Source organism: Vipera ursinii, assembly GCF_947247035.1.
Source record: "Vipera ursinii genome assembly, chromosome: 1".
NCBI lineage: Eukaryota > Metazoa > Chordata > Lepidosauria > Squamata > Viperidae > Vipera > Vipera ursinii.
This window is the reverse complement of record NC_139512.1, coordinates 347,893,003-347,912,846: the sequence shown is the minus strand read 5'-3', so window position 1 is coordinate 347,912,846 and position 19,844 is coordinate 347,893,003. Positions and strand designations below refer to the sequence as shown.

At 45.4% G+C, this 19,844-nt stretch overlaps 1 long non-coding RNA gene across 1 annotated transcript in view; it reads right to left on the bottom strand.

The window, feature by feature from the left end:
• Positions 1–19,844, bottom strand: part of LOC310632902 — a 92,976-nt gene that overhangs the window by 47,026 nt on the left and 26,106 nt on the right. The window lies entirely within an intron of this gene.

Sequence of the window (19,844 nt, the reverse complement as noted above, 5' to 3'; positions counted from 1 at the left end):
TTTCTTTCACAAAAAAAGCACTGCCTTTGGGACAACCTTATCTGGATGACTGAGAATTTCCATAGACCTTTAGCCGTGCCCTTTGGCATGAACACCTTTCAAATGGTGCGGGCGTATGAATGGATTTTCAGAAAACTCTTGCAGACTGCAGGAACCATTTGCGCTTCAGTTTGAGATGCAGACAACACAGACTCATCCCCAACAGCCTGTGCCTGTCTTCAACAGTGAAGGGACACAGGGCAGAAAACATCCTACAGCCAAGAAGGCTCCAAACCCATTTGCACTACTCAGGGGACCCTGAGGACACAGGTAAACCTCCAAATGGCCCCAAGGACTCTCTGAAAGAGTGCAAATGACCAGCTGTCTGCAAGGAATATAAATCTTTCCACTCCCCACCATCTAGTCAGAGCTGAAGAAGCTTCTTGGATGAGAAGTGAAACATCCTCAAAGAAAAACAAGAAAGTCCAGTGGCCTCCTGAAAAAGCACCCTTGGGGCAACCATGACCTGGATGGCTGAGAACCTCCATAAGACAGTTAATTTTCAGGAAATTTCTCCTTAGTTCCAGGTTGCTTCTCTCCTTGATTAGTTTCCACCCATTGTTTCTCATCTTGCCTTTTGGTGCTTTGGAAATTAAATTGATCCCCTCCTCTTTGTGGCAGCCTCCCAAATACCGGAATACTGCTATCAAGTCTATCAGGCATTCCTACCAACCTTTTTCTTTCCTGAACGCCTCCGTCAGTTTGCCAGGACCACAGGCTATTTCTGGTTCTGCTTTGAGGCTTAAAAATCTAGGCTGCTGATCTTGCATGGATACATTTCAGTTTTGAGTGGAAAAAATACGTACATTAAGGTGCCTCTTGGCATCTCAAAGAGCAGTTCAAAGTTGTCATGGACAGCCAACCCTTTCATCAAACCTATGATGAAGTGGGTTACCCGCCATGAAAGCTTCTGCTGGAATTAATGTGTGATTTTTCAAAGGGCAACAAGATTTGGGGTTATTTGTGCGGCAACAGGCTTAATAGAGCTGCTATTCTGGAAATGAACTGGAGGAGAATAAAAATAGAGGAACGAGATCAGCCCACTCAGGTCTGGGGATGTCTGCAATCATGTCATTAATTTTATTGACTTCACTTGATGCCCTAGAGCACTATCTAAATCTTTCAGGAGTTTACAATAAAAGGACATTTAAAACAGGGCACGATGAAGCGAATAACAAAACAGTCATGGAAAAAACTAGCAAAATAGAATTGAGCAGCTAAAACTAGCAGTTGAAAGCCTGTACAAAAAGAACATAGAACATAGAATACTAAGGTTGGAAGGGACCTTGGAGGTCTTCTAGTCCAGGAATTCTGGGAGTTGAAGTCCACGAGTCATAAAAGAGCCAAGGTTGCCTACCCCTGTTCTAATCCAACGCTCTACTCGAACAGGAAACCCTGTACTATTCCAGATAAATGGCTGCCCAGTCTCTTTTGAAACCTACAATGTTGGAGCACCACAGCCTCTGGAGGCAAGCCGTTTCACTGCTTAATTGTTTTAACTGTCCGAAAATTTCTCCTAAGCATTAGGCTGGACCTTTTTTTGATAAGCTTCCATCTGTTACTTCTTGTCTCCCCTCAGGTGCCTTGGAAAATAACAGAATAACAGAGTTGGAAGGGACCTTGGAGGTCATCTAGTCCAACCCCCTGCTCAGGCAGGAAACCCTATACTATTTCAGACAAATGGTTGTCCAAACTCTTTTTAAAAACCTCAGCGCTGGAGCACAACTTCTGGAGGCAAGCCGTTCTACTAATTAATTGTTCTAACTGTGAGGAAATAGGTTGATCCCCTCTTCTTTGTGGCAGCCTCTCAAATATTGGAAGAGCGCTGTCATGTCACCCCTAGTCCTTCTCTTTGTTAGACTAGATATACCTAGTTCCCACAACCGTTCATCATACAGTTTAACTTCCAGACCCCTCACCCATTCACTCCAGCAGAAGAGGCATACTATGAGTCCCATTGGTTAAATGATTTTGGCTGGTGGGGTCCAGGGGAAGAGTTTTTTCTGCTGTGGCCCTTGCCCTCTGGAATATTCTCCCACTGGAGGTGAGGTTGACCTCCACTCTCCTGGCCTTCTGGAAGAGCCTTAAAACCTTGGAGAAGAGATTGAGCTGGAAGGCGGGGTTAAATATGTCATCAGTTTAGAGTCATTGTGTTGTCACAAGAGATGTAAGTTCAACCCCCCCACCCATATATTCCATTGACCCTTATGTAGCATCAGTTGAGCTTTGACTATTAGTTGATTAGATTCTTGTATTGGAGGTAACAATAATAAACTCTTCTGTGTTTTGAACTCCACGAATGCTCCTAATTACTTGTGCCAGACAAACCTGACTCTGTTGGCTGACCTGAGTTCCAGTGATGGTGCTCCATGCTAGGAGTATCTGATAGTGTAGAGAGAAGACCCCACACACCTTTACGTCCCCCATCCTCTTGATTTTTAGTCTCTATTTAATCTTAAGGGTATTTTAAGGAAATTTTAATTTCATTTTAAGGGTGTTTAGTCCTTATTTACTCCCTCTTAATTTTAATTGTTTTATATTATCTTTTTATCACTTGGTAAGTTGCCCAGAATTGCTTCAGCAGTGAGATGGGTGGCATATACATTTAATAAACAAACAAACAAATAAATAAATGCAAATTGAGGAGTTTCCTCACATATTAGGCTTCCACTGGATTTCAGTATTGTCAGAATTTCCATTGTCTTTGTGGGACAAAATTGCCAACGAATTTGGTATCCCTGAGGTCTCTTGAAACCACACACCTGTATACACATGCACACATGCACAAATAAACACACACACACCACAGATACACTCAAAAGTTTGTAAGCCTTAAAATGAAAAGTCCTTGCATTCCTGCTCACTGGATATCCATCAGCTTCTGAAAGATTCCAAGTTTTGTACTCCTGGGTATATGGCAGGCTCAGGTGACTCAATTAAAATAATCTTAGAGCTATGTTGAAGCTTAGCAGTTCAATAACTGCCTGAAACTGTGCAGGCCTGGTTGAGAATACTTGAAAGAAATCAACATAGAAGTAGCCAAGCCCTCAGGGCTTTCTCATGATTGCATTAAATTCTGTATTGTATGCAAAAATGGCAAAAATAACTCTTGAGGATATACATACCCTTTCCTTTCAAGGTAGCCAACTAATCCCCAGAGGCTGGAATTTAATTTCCAAACAGACCAAGTCCTGTATTAAACTATGCAAACTCTACATAGGCACTTGCACTGTACCTATCTATACCTCCAAGAAAAAGAGATGCTGAGAGAGAACAGCTTGAACAAGAAGGTCTCTCTATTACAGAACTCTCTGTCAAGAACAGAATATCTCTCAGACCTCAGGGCGCTGCAATAACCAAGCTACACTTACTGCTGTTTCCCTAACAAATGATAAAGGGGCTAATGCTGTCATTAGGACTTGTGAATGTTATTGTCACACAAAAACTCAAGAGACATTCTTGGCAAACATGTCCACAGAACCAAGAAAGTTATTTTTGACCCATTAATTCTTTGTGTGCTGCTGGAATTGCTAATTAGAACATAGAATAATAGGTTGTAAGGGACCTTGGAGGTCTTCTAGTCCAACCCCCTGCTCAAGCAGGAAATTTGACCTGACTGACTAGGTAACTAACTAGTTACCTAGTTATAGTCAGAGGGCCATAGAGTCCCCCTTTTTGCCATTAGACTGCTGAGTGCCATAACATGAAAGGAAACTATACGGTAGATAAACCGTGTGTGCAGTATGTGTGCATGCCTTCAAGTCATTTTTCACCCCTGGGGATTGCCTGGACTAATTAATCCCTGCAGTTTTCTTAGCAACGGTTTTCTGAAGTGGTTTGCCATTGCCTGCTTGCTAGGGCTGAGAGAGAGTGACTGGTCCAAGGTCCTCCAGCTGACTTCATACCTAAAGCAGGATTAGAACTCACAGTCTCCCAGGTTTTAGCCTGGTGCATTTAACCACTACAGCAAACTGGCTGTTGATGTAGATTTGATTAATAAATAAAGGCAGCAAACCCCAGGAGCAGAGGCTGTGGTGAAGGTTGAATACCCCTACCATCTTGGCTTTTTTTTAAACCTTGTCCCCCCCTCCCAGATACAGATGCATCTAATTGTTATTAGATTGCAATTCTGGGCTGAGGTTTTCATTAAACCTTCAGATCGGTTATTGTGGCCCTGAGTCAAAAGAAGTGAATGGGATCAGGAAAAGAACTCTGATTTCAATCATTCAAATCCAGTTAATGAATGAATTAAATGGTTAACAGGACTACATTTGAATTGAATCAAGCTTGACTCCTGATGATGTTCTGGATATATCCATGTCAGTGGTGGGATTCAAATAGCTGAACAACCAGTTCTTTTATTAGATGCAGGCCTGGGCCTCCAAGGCCTAGAATGGACTTCTGGAAGTGGCACATACGCACTTCTGGCAGACTGTTCTAGGCCTGGGAGGCCTCCTCCAGGCCTCTGAGGCCTAGACTGTACTTCTGGAAGCAGTGTGCAGTCAGCCAGTTCTCCGAACTCAGCAAAATTTAGCTACCGGTTCTGCCAAACCAGTGTGAACTGGCTGAATCCCACCACAGATCCATGTAGCCAGTTTGGTCCAGTGGTTATGGCTCCAGGCTGAAAACCAGGAGACTGTGAGTTCTAGTCTTGTCTTAGGCATGAAAGCCAGTTGCGTGACTTTGGGCCAATCGCTCTCTCTCAGCCCAACCCACCTCACAGGGTTGTGATTGTGAGGGGGAAAAAAAAGACTCAGGAACGTTTCGCTATCTTGAGTTACTTATAAAAATAACAAAGGTGGGATATACATAAATCAAGAAAATAAATATGGAATTGATTGACCATGGGTCTTCAGGAATATATTTTAGGTTGCCTGGTCTAGCTTTCTCAGTGGTATTCCATCCAAGTACTAAGCAGGCTCAACCCCTCTAACTAACCACGGTTTCTACCACCTGCCAATCAATCTCCATGTCCCCCGCCTCCCCCTTGTCAAATTAAGCATCACAAATTAGTGCAGGTTCGAGTCCCACCAGGCTCAAGGTTGACTCAGCCTTCCATCCTTCCGAGGTAGGTAAAATGAGGACCCAGATTGTTGGGGACAATAAGCTGACTTTGTAATAATGCCGCTGGGGGGGGGCGAAAGCCCTCATAAGCAGGCATATACATAGAATGAAGGCTATTGCTAAGCACATTGATTTGTGCTTTAGATTGTAAGCCGCCCTGAGTCTTCAGAGAAGGGCGGGATATAAATGGGATTAAAATAAAATAAATAAATAAAACTTGGTTGCAAGTTTTGAAGATGTCCTGGGCAAATGTCACCCACATTTCAAGGGATGCAGAACACAGGGGCTGTGCAGTTTGACTTCAGAAGATCTCTACACTGAAATGCTCCCCTCAGTCTGACTGTGAGGTCCCACATGAAATTGTAGATCACATTGTGACCGACTGTAAGCTGAGGGCATATACTGGTCCAGTATTTGATTTTTTACAAATATAAACAGTGCTGAGCTTCAATGGTCAGATGGTCTAGAATTGGTGTTTGAACTTAAAGATCTTTTTAATCTAGCTTAAAATAAAATATATTGCTACTCCATGTATCATATGCCATATGCTAAATAAAGTAAATACAATGCAATCCTTAACTAGTTTCCCTGGTAGCAACCCCAGTTACATTCCCTCAAGAGATCCACGCTGGATCTCCATTAGCAGTTTTTCAACACCAGTCAAAAATATCACTCATCTGAGCGTCATTCATCAACCGCCTATAGCCATTTTCAAATTTCACTTGATGTTGCCTTGTGCTGCAAGGAGTTCAGGGTGCTGCGTAAGTGTCCTACTTGGTCTGTGTTGTGCATAATTTTCTTAAAGGAAGGTCGAAATAATTTTTTAACAGGGGTAATCAAGTACATCAGAGGAAGGCAACTTTTGTGATTCAGAAATGCAGATTTTGTTCCCTGCTGGTTGCCAGACTTGATGTGGGCTGTAAAAAAGGACACTGCTGTGGAGATAGGGGTCTCCGAGGAGATGTAGGTCTGGTGGGGGTAAAAGTAAAAATATTCAGGGGTTTGTGTCCCCCCCCTACTTTCTCTAGGCAGACAGATCCTAGAAGGGGGATGAATGATTTTGCTGCGGCAAAGGCAGACTCTGACGATGAAGCTTTAAAGACGGTGAGATTGCTCATCGTATCAGATGCTGTGGATCAGCATCTCCGTTCTTTAGATCCACAAGGGGTTTCCTTTCCCAGAATTTAAATGCAGCTGCTCACAGGAAAGGGGGGGGGGAAGTCATCATTATGGAGCCTTCCCCCCCCCCTCCCCGGCCATGGCAACTCAGCTGGATGGTTCTCTTGAGGCTTGCAGCCTCTTCTCCAACTGCAAGAGATTCAGATGCCCAGCTCAACTTCTATTGGACCTGAGCAGTGTGCGCAGCTGAACTTGAATATATAAACAGGAATATAGAATGCCGACATCCCAAACCAGGACACTGGGTTCTCCAACCCGAAAGAGGCTGACGGCAGCTTCACAAGAGAGTCTGCATTTGCCTGGGCTCTTTTCGGATGGGGAAGAGGGGGTGGGTGGGTTGTGTGCAAATGTGAAATTGAACCTAGAGCTTCAGGCAGGGGAAGGAGGCGTTTCTTGCCTGCACTAGGAGCCTGCTGCTTTTCCAAAGTTGGTGCTAAATCCGATGCAACACAAATCTTCGCTGATTTGTCCCTGGGGGAGGAGCAGGATGGTTTCAGTTTGTCCAATTACAGGCAGTCCTCGACTCTTACGACCGCAACTGAGCCCCAAATTTCTGTTCCTAAGTGAGACGTTTGTCAAGTGAGTTTTGCGCCATTTTAGGAGCTTTCTTGCCACAGCGGTTAAGGGAATTGCTGCCGCGGTTGAGTCAGTAACCCCGTTGTTAAGTGAATCTGACCTTCCCCATTGACTCTGCTCGTCAGATGGTCACAAAAGAGGATCGCATGACACACACACACACACCCCGGGACACAACAACCATCACAAATATGAGTCAGTTGCCAAAGAGTCTGAATTTTGGTCACGTGAGCACAGGGGGTGCTACGAGGGTTGCTTTTTTAAAGTGCCATTGTAGCTTGAAATGGTCACTAAGCAAACTGGCATAAGTCGAGGACTACCTGGAACTGTGACCCCTCTCTAAAAAAAAAAGCTACTCTTTTTCTGGGAGGTCACCTCAGCCCACACATTTGGGTTCAAGGAAGAGACACCCCCTCCCCCCCTCCCCCTACCCCAGAAGTAAAAGTACCCATCATCAGCTCAACCTGTCTTAGCAGAAATCAAGGAGGACTTGCAGAACCCATTCAGCCCTGGGCGAGACCAGCGTAGCCCATCACCCCCTACATTGGGACTAGAATTCCAGGAATTTCTTAACATTTAGGCTGACCCAGACTGGGACTGGAACTTTGGTATTTCAGACGGAGGAGGAAAGGTCAGATCAAGTAAGGCTAGACTTGATGATCTCCAAAGGACACCCCCCTCTCCCCCCTCGCGTCTCTAGTTCTGTGGTGGTTCTCCTAGATCACGAAGTCCAGCTTTGCCCCCTGAACTCCTTCGCTGTATTCCAAAGGTGGACACAGTGGGCAAGGCTCGGTCTTCGTTTCCGCCTTGGCTTGATCGCTCGTCTCCCCACCCAACCAGATAATTCCCCCCCTCTCCCCCCTCCCCCTTACCTGTGCAAAATAAAGAGGCATCAGCAAGACGTGATGGACACAACTTGGGGTCATCAAGGAGGGGGAGCTTTCAGAAGAGTCAAAGGTGAGCAAGTTGGCTTCCGGAGATCTCCCGAGGGCCATCCAAGCACCTTCTTCCCGTACGTCAAGACTGAGAATCCGGGGTGGGGTGAGGGGTGAGGGGTGAGGTGAGCAGAGATGAGGCAGAGGGGGGGGGCAGAGACACCCCTCCCCCCTCAAACCCGATGCTGATGTGCTGAGGTTTTTTTCCCCCTTTCCCTCCCCCTTCTTCAAAGCATCCTGGTGCAATGGGTAGAAGGACAGCGGGTTGAAAGTTGGGGCCTCTCAGCTGATGGTTGGCCAGCCCGACCACCCCCACCCCCCCCCCTCGGCGAGGATGGGGTGGGAAAGAGGGAGGCGGCGGCGGCGGGTCGAGGTGCTTTGCCGCTGCCCTTGCTCGGTTGAAGGAGAAGCAGATGAGAGAGAGAGAGAGAGATGGAGCAAAGGCGTAAACACAGAATAACGTGACCGGAACTGGTGAGATCAGCCCCCGGTTGGCTTGAGCAGCAGCAACAGCAAACTAGAAAAGAGGGAGGAGTTGAATGGGGAGAGAGAGAGAGTGGGGGGGGGGTAGCGGCTTCGCTTGACAAGATAGAGAGGATGAGATCATCTTTCCCTCTTCCTCTCTGGCTTTCCCGACGTGGTACGTCGGCGATGAGAGCGTCGGGAAAAGCATCTGGGAATGCCTAAATCCAACCTCCCTTCCTCTCTCTTTCTCCGGTTGTGTTCACGCAGCGCGCTTCAGCTGCCTGCTCGGTGTTATACCCATTTCCCGGATTCACCCACTTGAGTGTGTTGACGCACAACCCGTTTAAATCTGGTTACCGAACTGCCCCCTTTTCCTGGTTTTGCATAATCTCCTGAACAAAATGGGCTGAGTTTGCACACTAGCTCCCATCTCTCCCTCCCCTTCCCTCCCCCCTCCCCCCTCCCTCTTCCCTCTCGCTCCCTCTCTCCTCCCTCCCCCCCTCTCCTTCCCTCTATCTATCCCCCTCCGCTCACACACAAAACTAACCAACCGAGACCGAGGCTAACCAAGTTCTGTATGGTGTGTGAATGCAACTGGCTTGCTAAAAAGTCCAGCATGAAGAAAGCTTGTAGGTTGCTTAAAGTCAGAACCTGTGCATTGTGTTCTAATCTTTCCATCTGGTCAGTCAAATAACAACAGGAAATCTTTGTCTTCCAGATGCCCGCGAAACAGAAAGAAGGTGTGGCAGATTATTTCCCTGAAATTGCCAAATGAATCCGAGTTCTAAACTTGCACCCGTTGGCATTTAAGTCCCTCCTAAGCAGATGTCTATCTGATATGCATGGAATCTTTGATACAACTGCAAGGTGGAAAAATGCCTGTGTGATTCGTATTGATAGGTGGCACGCTGGCTTCAGAGGACACAGGCTGCCAAAGTTGAATCACATGTTTGTTAAAAAGGAAGACGAAAGGTTTGGCATTGTGGATCAATTAAAAAAATGTGCGTAGCCCTGAAACGTACACAAACAACTGTAAAAACAGAATGAACTTGGGCACAAATGCATTTGAAGTGAGCAAGATGTCCTTCAGAGAGACATCCATGGAATTCTGCTGGGTATCAATTGAGGTCAATCTTAATCCATTCTAGGGAGGTAAAATGATCACCATCATCACTGTAATTTACTGATAAGGAACTCAGCTCACTTTCCTCTTTCACACACAGCTAAGGAACTGATCAAGGGGGAGGGGGGAAGGAGGATGGAACAGCTCTTCCCTCTTTCAACCTAGCCTACTTTCATGGCTGTTCTGGCGAAGAGAATTGCTTGTTTCTTAATTTTGTTTACCCAATCTTTCAGAGTAGTTGCCATGCAGGGAATAAAACAAGTCAGTTCCTTCCCCGAAGCTTTTTATATTATAGAAAAGGTGGGGATGAAAAAAGAAACACAAATGCATTCATCACTTCTGCAAAAGGTTGTGGTGGCTTTCCTAATGGCCAGCTGGAATGGAAATACTATTCGGGATCCAGTGAAACAAAGGTGATGGAAAGCTTGCTGCCAAATGACCAAAGCTATTCTGAGCTTCTTGGATGAAAAGGAGAATACACAGCAAAGGGGAAAAATAGCCTAACAACAGATTAGAGCAGTAAAAACCAACAAGGATGAGAATAACTCATCTTGTCCAAAAAAAGGCTAACGGGAGCTGTCTATGGTACTGAAAACTTATTTCCTTCATCTGCAGCCTTCCAGATTTATTACAGTAGACCAGTGTTTCTCAACCTGGGCAGTTCGAAGATGTGTGGATTTCAACTCCCAGAAATCCCCAGCCAGCATAGCTGAATGATGGGAGTTATAGTCTACTGATGGGAGTGGTAATCTTCTGCAGTGTTTCTCAACCTAAGCAGTTCGAAGATGTGTGAACTTCAACTCCCTGAATTCCCCCCATAGTTGGAGAAGCTTCTGGGAATTGAAGTCCATACATCTTCCAACTGCCCAGGTTGAGAACATTGCACTAGAGTAGACTACAACTCCTGTCATTCAGGGTGTGGTCAAGCCAGTTTTGTATGATGGGGGAGGTAGTGCCAAATAGCACTACAGGAGGAAAAAGCCATTCTACCTTTCTCTTGAATTTTGGACAAAGCTTCCATAGCTACGTTGACATACTGTAGAAAAAGTGGCCTTCACTTTCTGCTTTGCTGTGTATATTGTGACTTGGAAACAGTTCAAGGTAAATAAATACATCATGCTGGGAAGAAATGATACAAACACATCCTTAGATTCCAACACGAGTTGATGTTACTACCTTCAGCTCTTAGAATGCTTTAAAAAGACAGAATTATTATCAGGAATAAGAACACATAAGTACTTTCTCAGCTTGCAGTATATAAAATGCACCCATTAGTGAGAGTTTAGTGACATCAGTGGAAAAATGGGAGTTAAAAAGGAAAGATTAACCAAGATTTTTGTGCTTCCTTCTCAATCACACAGTGAGATGAACTCAGTGGCAAAGCTCCTGTTTCACACACAGGAAAACCCAAACCAACCTTTGACCTTGTGCTGATGCATCTGAAATTGCTGTCCATCAGCAAACCCTTGGAATGATCCAATCAAGTTCACACTTAGCTCCACATTGTACCCAGATGCTTGTCTTGTGCTATTTGTACATGGCACAGCAAAGTCCCCACTTAGTTCAAAGCCACCCTGAACTATATAATACCCTGCAGTTTGCATTTGATTAAAGGAATAGATTGTATTCTAAGTGCAGTTAAATTTCTTGTTATAATGTTTGAACAACTTTGATACTGGCTTTAAATATCTCCATTCCTGTTCTCTTTGAGAGTCTCTCTCAGGCTCTTGATGAAACCAGCTAAATCATACCTTCACAGAGCTAGTCAGGTGGGAGTATGAGGTATTTTGAATAATTTATTCAACATAATCCTCTTATTGACAATGAATAATTCAACCAGCTCTATTTAAAGCTTGGGACCCACTTCTCTTTCTCCTTGAGACCCCTCTTAGGTAACTATGAGAAGATTAAAAAAAATGCAGTCGATACTGAAATATTTTCTACAACCTGCTAAATGTTTTATACTGCAATCCATTTTTCCTCTGCTGAGCCAAAATGTTTTTGGTGGAGAGGATCTCATGAATGCTGTCCTTTTGTACTGTACAAACTATTCAGATTTTGAGCCTTGAATGCATCATATGGTTTAATACCAAGGATGTACGTTTTACATTGTTGAAATCAGTGTGAAGGTTAGTATGAAAGAACCATTTATCTACTTTTGTAAGCTCAAGTTGAGGGCATGACTCTAGTGATTCATTTGTGTCAATCATATAATCATCTAAGCCAGGGGTGTCAAACTGCCCACCCCATTGCCGGCAATGGGGAAAAAGCTCTGATACGTCACACGACATCACACGACATCACAAGTTTGACATGTCTGATCTAAGCAAAGAACAGTAGAATTATAGGGTTGGAAGGGGCCTTAGAGTCCACTTAGAACAGACATGTCAAACACAAGGCCCGGGGGCCAGATCTGGCCCGCGAAGTGGTTTCATGTGGCCCGTGAAGCCATCCTGGAAACAGTGAGGGAACGGCCCCCACTGCCTTGGCCCTGGCCCAGAGACCCTCCTTTTGCCAGAGACCCTCAGATCTGTCCCACTCCTGCCCAGGCCCCCATAGCCACCCTTGATGCGAACGATGTAGAGCTGGCCACGCCCACCCAGTAGGCCATACACACTCTAGCCATGCCCACCCAGTAGGCCACGCCCACCCTGGCCACACCCACCCGGCCCCCTGAGGGCAACCGCAATGCTGATGCGGCCCTCAATGAAATTGAGTTTGACACCCCTGACTTAGGATGACTTAACATCCAACATGTCTTATTACCCTATCCAGGGATATCAACATTCAGTGGCATTAACCCTCTGCCCAAGGGTATTAACACCCAGACCTGTGGAACCGTCTACCGGTGAAGCTCCGGACGGCTCCCGACCTTCGCTCCTTCCAACGTGACCTAAAAACATATTTATTTGAACAAGCCGGCCTGGTCTGATGGGTTTAGGGGTATTTTAATGTTTTGTAATCTATTGAATTGGGCTATTATATTTAATATTTCTTTTAATTTTTATATATTGTATTTTATTGTATTGCCCTGTACACCACCCTGAGTCCTTCGGGAGAAGGGCGGTATAAAAATTAAATTAAAAAAAAATCATTACCCATAGTATCCTGATGAATCACAGAATAATAAAAACAAAGAATAATAGAATTATCAGATTGGAAGGAATCTTAGCTCCTTAGTCACGGGTCTTAAACCCCAAGCAGGGTGTCCTAATCCTTTACCCAGGGATCATAACACACAGGGGTCCCAACCCCCTATCCAGGGTATCTTAAACCCTTACCCAAGGGTCATAACATCCAGAGGTCTTAACTCCCTACTCAGAAAGTCTTAACCCCCTGATCCAGAGATCATAATATCCAGGGCTCTTAACTCCCTACCCATAATGTCTTAACACTAGGGGTCTTAACCCCTACCGAGGAATCATCAGTCCATCATCAGACCATTCTAGAGAAATGGGTGTCCAATCTTGGCTTGATAATGTCCAGCTGAAGCCATGATTCCAGGAACTTTCCCACTGTTTAGTGGCTCCCACAGTCAGCCACATGCTTCTTATTTTGAGGTTCTGTAAAACTTCAGCCCATTTGTCCTTGCCTTTTGCTTCAGTGCTCTGGAGATAAAAACCCACTTCCCCTTCCCTGTGACGGTCCTTTTTGGAAGACTTTATTTTTTCCTGCCTTCTCTTCTTTAAACTAACCGTACAGGCTCCTTCCATTGTTATTTAGTCGCCAGGCCTTGAGAGAGATTTTCTTTTGTAAGATCATCTTCCTATGAGCAAAGATCAGGTCATGAGTAAGAGGCTATTGATGAGAAAAGCTCTCATTTGGAAAGGAGCCTGCTTAATTTAGCGGTTCTATTCCCCCCACCCCCCCATATGATTCTCATTTGAAGGGTCCTTGGTGCTGTCTGAATCTGGTTGTTTTCTTGCAGATGTTTCATTATCCAAACTAGGTAACTTCATCAGAGCACTTCATTACTAGTGGTTATGAAACATCTGCAGGACAACAGCCAAGCTCAGAGAGGACTCTGCATTCGACCCTGAGCTAAAAAAAAATATTTTCCTTTGTTCATTCTCATTTAGTATGATGAGTGTGAATTTGCTCTGAATTTTTGGTTCCAAGAGGAAAGAATGTAGACATCCATTGGGGGTCTTCAAGTGGAGGCTAGACACTCATCTCTCTGGGATACTTAAAATTTGTATTCTTGCACTGGCCAGATGCTTGGATCCCATGACACCTTCCAGCTTCATAATTCTGTGCATCTTATAGATGGTTGATAATGCTTTTGCACAGGCAGAAGGTTTATAGGTGGCTAAGTGTTAATAAGTGTTATTACCCTGCGTTCTCCCAGGTTTGGCTTATGGTCATTCACTCACAGCCCTGGAAAATAGCCACACTCAAATCACTTTCAACCGAACACTGAGGCGCAAATGGTTCTTTAGAACAGAGGTCCCCAGCCTTTTGGGCACCGGGGACCGGTTCCGTGGAGAGAGGTTTTTCCGCAGACCGATGGGTGTGTGGTTTTGTGTGCTGCCTGCATCCCGCAGATGGGGCTTTGTTTTTTTCTGCCGACTGGTTGCTAGCATGCCATGGCCCAGTACTGATCCATGGACTGGGGGTTGGGGACCCCTGCTTTAGAAAATATGGAGGACCAGTGAATTTCATTGGTTACAATGTATATATATTTGCTGTTTCACACATGCACAAGCCCATTCATCCACACTTACCCTCAACTGGAAGACACTAGCCACCAAGTCTGGATCCAAAGACAGCTCAAAGACTGGGTGGGCTTCAGGCCCTCTTTTATCCCCCAAAGTCCTTGCTTTGTTGACTCACAAGATTGGCAGCTACTCTTGTGACAGTCTGGTAGCTGCTGATGGGATTTGGGGAGAACAAAAAGGGACAAGATGGATCAGCGGTTATTAAAGATGCTGAGCTTGCCAGCTGGAAAGCTGACAGCCCAAGTTTGAGACCCGAGCGTTGCTGAATGGGGTGAGTTCCCGTTCCTTGCCCCAGCTCCTTCCCACTTAGCAGTTCAAAAGCATGCAAATGTGAGTAGATAAATAGGTATCCTAGAAAAGTGGTAGCAGGGGAGGGGAATGAGCTGAACCGGTGGCAGCATCGCACAAGCCTGAGCGAGAGATGGCTGGAGCTGCAGGTCTGTCAGGGCTCAGCGGAAGCACCAGGATCAGCGCCAGGGTCCAGCTGGAGCTCAGTGTTCTGTACCAGCCTGCTACCGGCCCTGCAGAAAAGGCAGGGACAACCCCTTTAGAAATGGCAAGAGGCTGGAATTATGCCTGCCAAATTTATTCACATAAAACAGAGTAAGACAAGACACCAACCATAAAACATGAGCTAAGAAGCAGGAACAATCCAAGCGGTTGCCTTCAGCAAACCAGCCCTCCCACACATTCCCCTTAAATACAGTTCAGGGCGTGGCCTCTCTGTGCCTCCTTCCGAGGTGCCCCATTGCCTTCCTCTGTTTACTCCTGACTGACTGCCTCCTGCGTCGGGCGTCCTTGAACAGGGCCAGCTGTGGGTCATCTTCATCCACGCTGTCAGGCTCACACAGCTGGGTCTGCGTTGTGACCAGATGAGAGGGGCCTTGCTGGGGGCTCTCATCAAGCTGTCCAATCCCCTCAGCAAGCTCTTCAACACTCCCCTCCTCCTCTTCTGAGTCGTCCGACCCAACTGCCGAACCCACAGGCTGACCCTGAATCACAATACTCAGTGCTGATCCTGGCGGTTCTGCTGAGCCCAGAAGAAGCGCCGATCAGCTGGAATGTTGCAGCATCTCCAGGTTCTTGTGATTTACATTCAGATGCTTGGCAACTGATTCATATTTATGACGGTCACAGTGTCCCAGGGTCATGTGAAGTGACCAAAACCTGCTGCAACCACCCAGCAGAGGGGGAGGAATAAAAATCAAACACCCCCCAGCCCACCCCCGCTGCCAATCCTCAACAGAAATGCTCACAACAATGAAAACCTCAGACAGGAGGAAGACTACCGCCAGGCAGGCAGGCAGGTGTGTTGCTCAGCTGTGGATTGGGGGGCACTTTTTTTCAGTGCCATTGTAACTTTGAACAGTCACTGTTGTAAGCTGAGGACTACCTGTACTTCATTACTTTTTTCCTTTTTTTTTTGGTCATCAAGTTTTTGACACCTTGCTAGGCGACTGGTGGTAACTCGGATGTTGTCATATCCTAAAAGTGGTACAATGGGTGAAAAGGTTGAAAAGCCCTGACTTTAGGTATGGCAGCTTCTGCCTACGTGGGTTCTCATGAAAGGCTTGTCTGCAGCCTCCCTAATTCCCCATGTTTCCATTCATTTCCATGAAATGTTCAGGGAAAACAAAAATCTTTTTCCAGTCAAGAGCAGGATTCTTACTTAAAGGGAGGAGCCTTACTTAAAGACTCTTATACTTAAAAAAAGAGGAATTTTTGTCATTGAGAAGTGTTGGAAATGTTCTCTTTTTCCCTGATCATGCAGGGTTGTCAACCTTCCAATTTCTCTTCTCCTAAATTTGCTGGGAGAATTTACAAAAACTATAGGGGTCCAGCTCTGCTAGCCTGAGTGATAAATCACCTGCCTTATCGTTTTCAGCAAGGCTGTGAATCACTGTCAGGATCATAGAGTTTTGGAATATAAGGGTTGGAAGGCTCAACGGAGGACCATCTGTTCCAGCTCCCAGTGGAGGATAGGAAGCCTCAAAGGGTTGGGCCTTTGTCGTTCAAATGGTCAGGTCTGAGACCCTTATGCACCTTCCTTTGCAATTCTGTCTCTGTTACTCCTCTTTTTCCATCTGAAAAATCCGATGCTCATAGTTGCTATTTACAGTTGATTGACAAAAGAAGAATCTATTAGCCCCCAAAGTTTTGGGCACCAGGGACCAGTTCTGTGGGGATTTTTCCCCCACAAATGAGGTGCACATGTGTGGTTTCACATGCTACCTAGATCCCACGCATGTGCAGATGAATTTCACTCACTTGTACTGCCCTGATCCTAACAGGCCGTGGACCGGTACCGGTCCACAGCCCAGGGGTTGGGAACCCCTGTGTTACCAGACAGAACCTCTGTTTGATCATCATCTGTTAAGTAGAGTTCTTTTTCCTTCTCACACTTTCACACTTTGATACTTTGAAAACACACAAACACACACACACACACACACACACACACACACACACACACACAACCTCTATACACTAAATAAAATTTTAGAGAGGATTTATATCCATTGTTATTTGGAAAGCTAAGTAATGTCAGGCCCGGTTAGTACAGGTAGTCCTCAACTTATGACCACAGTTGGGTATCTCAGCCCATGGTGAGTTAAGCAATGCCACAATTTCCCTCTTGCAGTGCCTGGAGGCTGTTTGGGGCTGGATGAGGAGTTGAAACTGAACCCTGGCAAGACCAAGTGGCTCTGGGTTGGGTTTCTTTGGTCCAAGGAGATTTGCCATCTTTGGTCTTGGATGGGGTTGCACTGCCTCAGACAGAACCACTGAATAATTTGGGGGTTCTCCTGGACTTGTGACTCCTGCTCAAAGAGCAGGTGGCAGTTGTGGCCAGAAGGGCCTTTGTGCAACTTTGAGTTATGCTCTGGTTACACCCTTTCCTGGACCAACAATCCCTACTCGCAATCACTCATGCCCTAGACCAGAGGGAGGCAACCTCGGCTCTTTTATGACTCATGGACTTCATAGCTGACTCAGGAATTCTGGGAGTTGAAGTCCATGAGTCATAAACGAGCCAAGGTTGCCTACCCCTGCCCTAGATAAATGACAGCATCTGTGTACGTGTCTGTGTATGTATGTGCATACATCTTTCACATGTCTCAGCCGAGCTTTCTTTTTTCGTTTTCTGGCCTGAAGATCTTCCCAACCTGAACAACCTCCAGACATGTGGGTTTCAACTTCCAGAATTATCCTGTCCTGGTTGGGAACTTGGGAAGTTTAAGTCCATACCGAGAAAGACTGTTCAGATCCAACAGAATTGCTCTCCTCTATGTGTGTCTATTCTTAGTTTCTTACATGCCTGGCCTATTATCCAGATGTTCCTTCTCTTCAGCCTTGCCTTGCCCTTGCGGTTCCTTTCTTCCAGGAAAAATAAAGACAAGAATCAATTTGGGTGAATGGAAGTGGAAAGGCAAGGCTTAACAGAGAAGCATAACTTTACCAGTGCAAGGCTCTTTTATTGCTGTTCATTGATTTTTCAGTGCCTAAAAGAAATAAATGAAAACATGAGCACAAATAAAATATCCGATTACCCAGTGAAGTGGCGAGATCTCTTTCTTCAAGCAGAGCCAAGAGTCTGTTTGGATGCTATTGATGCCTGCCCAGAGCAGAAGTTATATCATAATTTGATGGCCCACGTGCCCCCCTCCAATTCTATGATTTATTTATTTATGTATTCCAACTTTATTATTTTTGGAAATAACCCAAGGCCAGGGGTAGGCAACCTTGGCTCTTTTATGACTCATGGACTTCAACTCCCAGAATTCCTGAGCCAGCTATGAAGTCCATGAGTCATAAAAGAGCCAAGGTTGCCTACCCCTGCCCAAGGCAGAGAACATAGCTAATACTCCTTCAACCCCCTATTTTCCCCACCACAATAACCCTGTGAAGTGGGATGGGGAGAGAGAGAGAGAGAGAGAGAGAGAGAGAGAGAGAGAGAGAGAGAGAGAGAGAGAGAGACAGAGACAGAGACAGAGACAGAGACAGAGACAGAGAGAGAGACAGAGACAGAGACAGAGACTGGGGCAAAGTCACCCAGCCAGCTTTTGTGCCTAAGGCAGAACTAGAACTCATTGTCTCCTGGTGATTGCCCCAAAGTCACCCAGGGGCCTATGATGGCTAAGGTGGGACTAGAATTCACAGTCTCCTGATTTCCTTAACCACTGATCTGCGATTCTAGGATGTCATCTAGAAGTGTTTCTCAACCTTTGCCACTAAGATGTGTGGACTTCAACTCCCAGAATTCCCTTGTCAGCATACTTGTATTCTTGTAAGCAGGGCTTTTTTTCTCATAGAATGCTCAGAGTTCCGGTACCTTTTTGGGATGGAACCTTGTAGGGTAGGCAAGGCGGGTTGTATGACATGTGTGAATTCCGGCACCTTTTTCTTTTACAAAAGAAGCACTGCTTGTAAGTATCTGGGTGCCAAGCCATGAAGGCCTTTATAGATACAAACCAGAAACTTGTATGAGACTCAACAACCATAGCAGAATAACAGAATTGGAAAGAACCTTGGAGGTCTTCTAGTCCAACCCCTGCTCAAGCAGGAAACCCTATAACATTTCATACAAATGGTTGACCAACCTCTTCTTAAAAAACGTCAGTGTTGGAGCACCCACAACATCTGGAGGCAGGTTGCTCCACTGATTAATTGTTCTCACTGTCAGGACATCTCTCTTTATTTCTAGGTTGCTTCTCTCCTTGGTTAGTTTCCATCCATTGCTTCTTGTCCTGCTTTCAGGTGCTTTGGAGAATAGCTTGACTCCCTCTTCTTTGGGCCAGCCCCTGAGATATTGGAGCACTGCTATCATGTCCCCCCTCGTCCTTCTCTTCATTAGACTAGTCCAGGGGTAGGCAACCTCGGCTCTTTTATGACTCATGGACTTCAACTCCCAGAATTCCTGAGTCAGCTATGCTGACTATGCTGACTCAGGAATTCTGGGAGTTGAAGTCCATGAGTCATAAAAGAGCCGAGGTTGCCTATCCCTAGACTAGTAATATCCAATTCCTGCAGCCATTGTTCATGTTTTAGAGGGCCCCTCTTCTTCACAATGCCTTGCCAAGCTGTCTAGATGGAAAATGTGTGGAACAAGCCTTTAGAAACTATATCACTGTGTTTTACTAACACCATAGCGAGATTCTGATGGCCTATATTATAAAATGGTTCTTTTCCTCCCTGTAGTCCAGCATCCTGGACTCTTGTGTGAGGCCGACCTCTAGTGGCAATATAGAGAAATTCAAGTGGTGTCCAAATCCTGCCGCCTTTACCGTTTTCATCAGGGTCGATTAATTTGGGCACTTAAAACATTTTGAAGAATGAAAGATTTCAACTGCCTGTTTGGCATATTAATCTCTCCTTCTTTACAGATGATGAAACTGTAGATTTCTAAATAAGCAGGGTCTAGCCATATTAGGATGTGAAAAAAAGACCACCAGGAAATACCTTAATTTATCGGTATCCACAGAGTGTGATTAAAAAAAAAAGGAGGATGGCTGTGTTTTTTTCTGCTCAGTCCAAGAAATTGCTTGTTACACTGGCCCAGGCAGTGATAACATCACTTTTGCAGATATTTCTTAAGTTTTGTTAAGAGGAGCTATGTTACTACTTAGCAAAAGCTGATCTCTTGCAGGAGATCCACCCATTCTTTTCTTTACAAACATTTGAAATACCCTGTTGCAGGGGTAGGCAACCTTGGCTCTTTTATGACTCGTGGACATTCTGGGAGTTGAA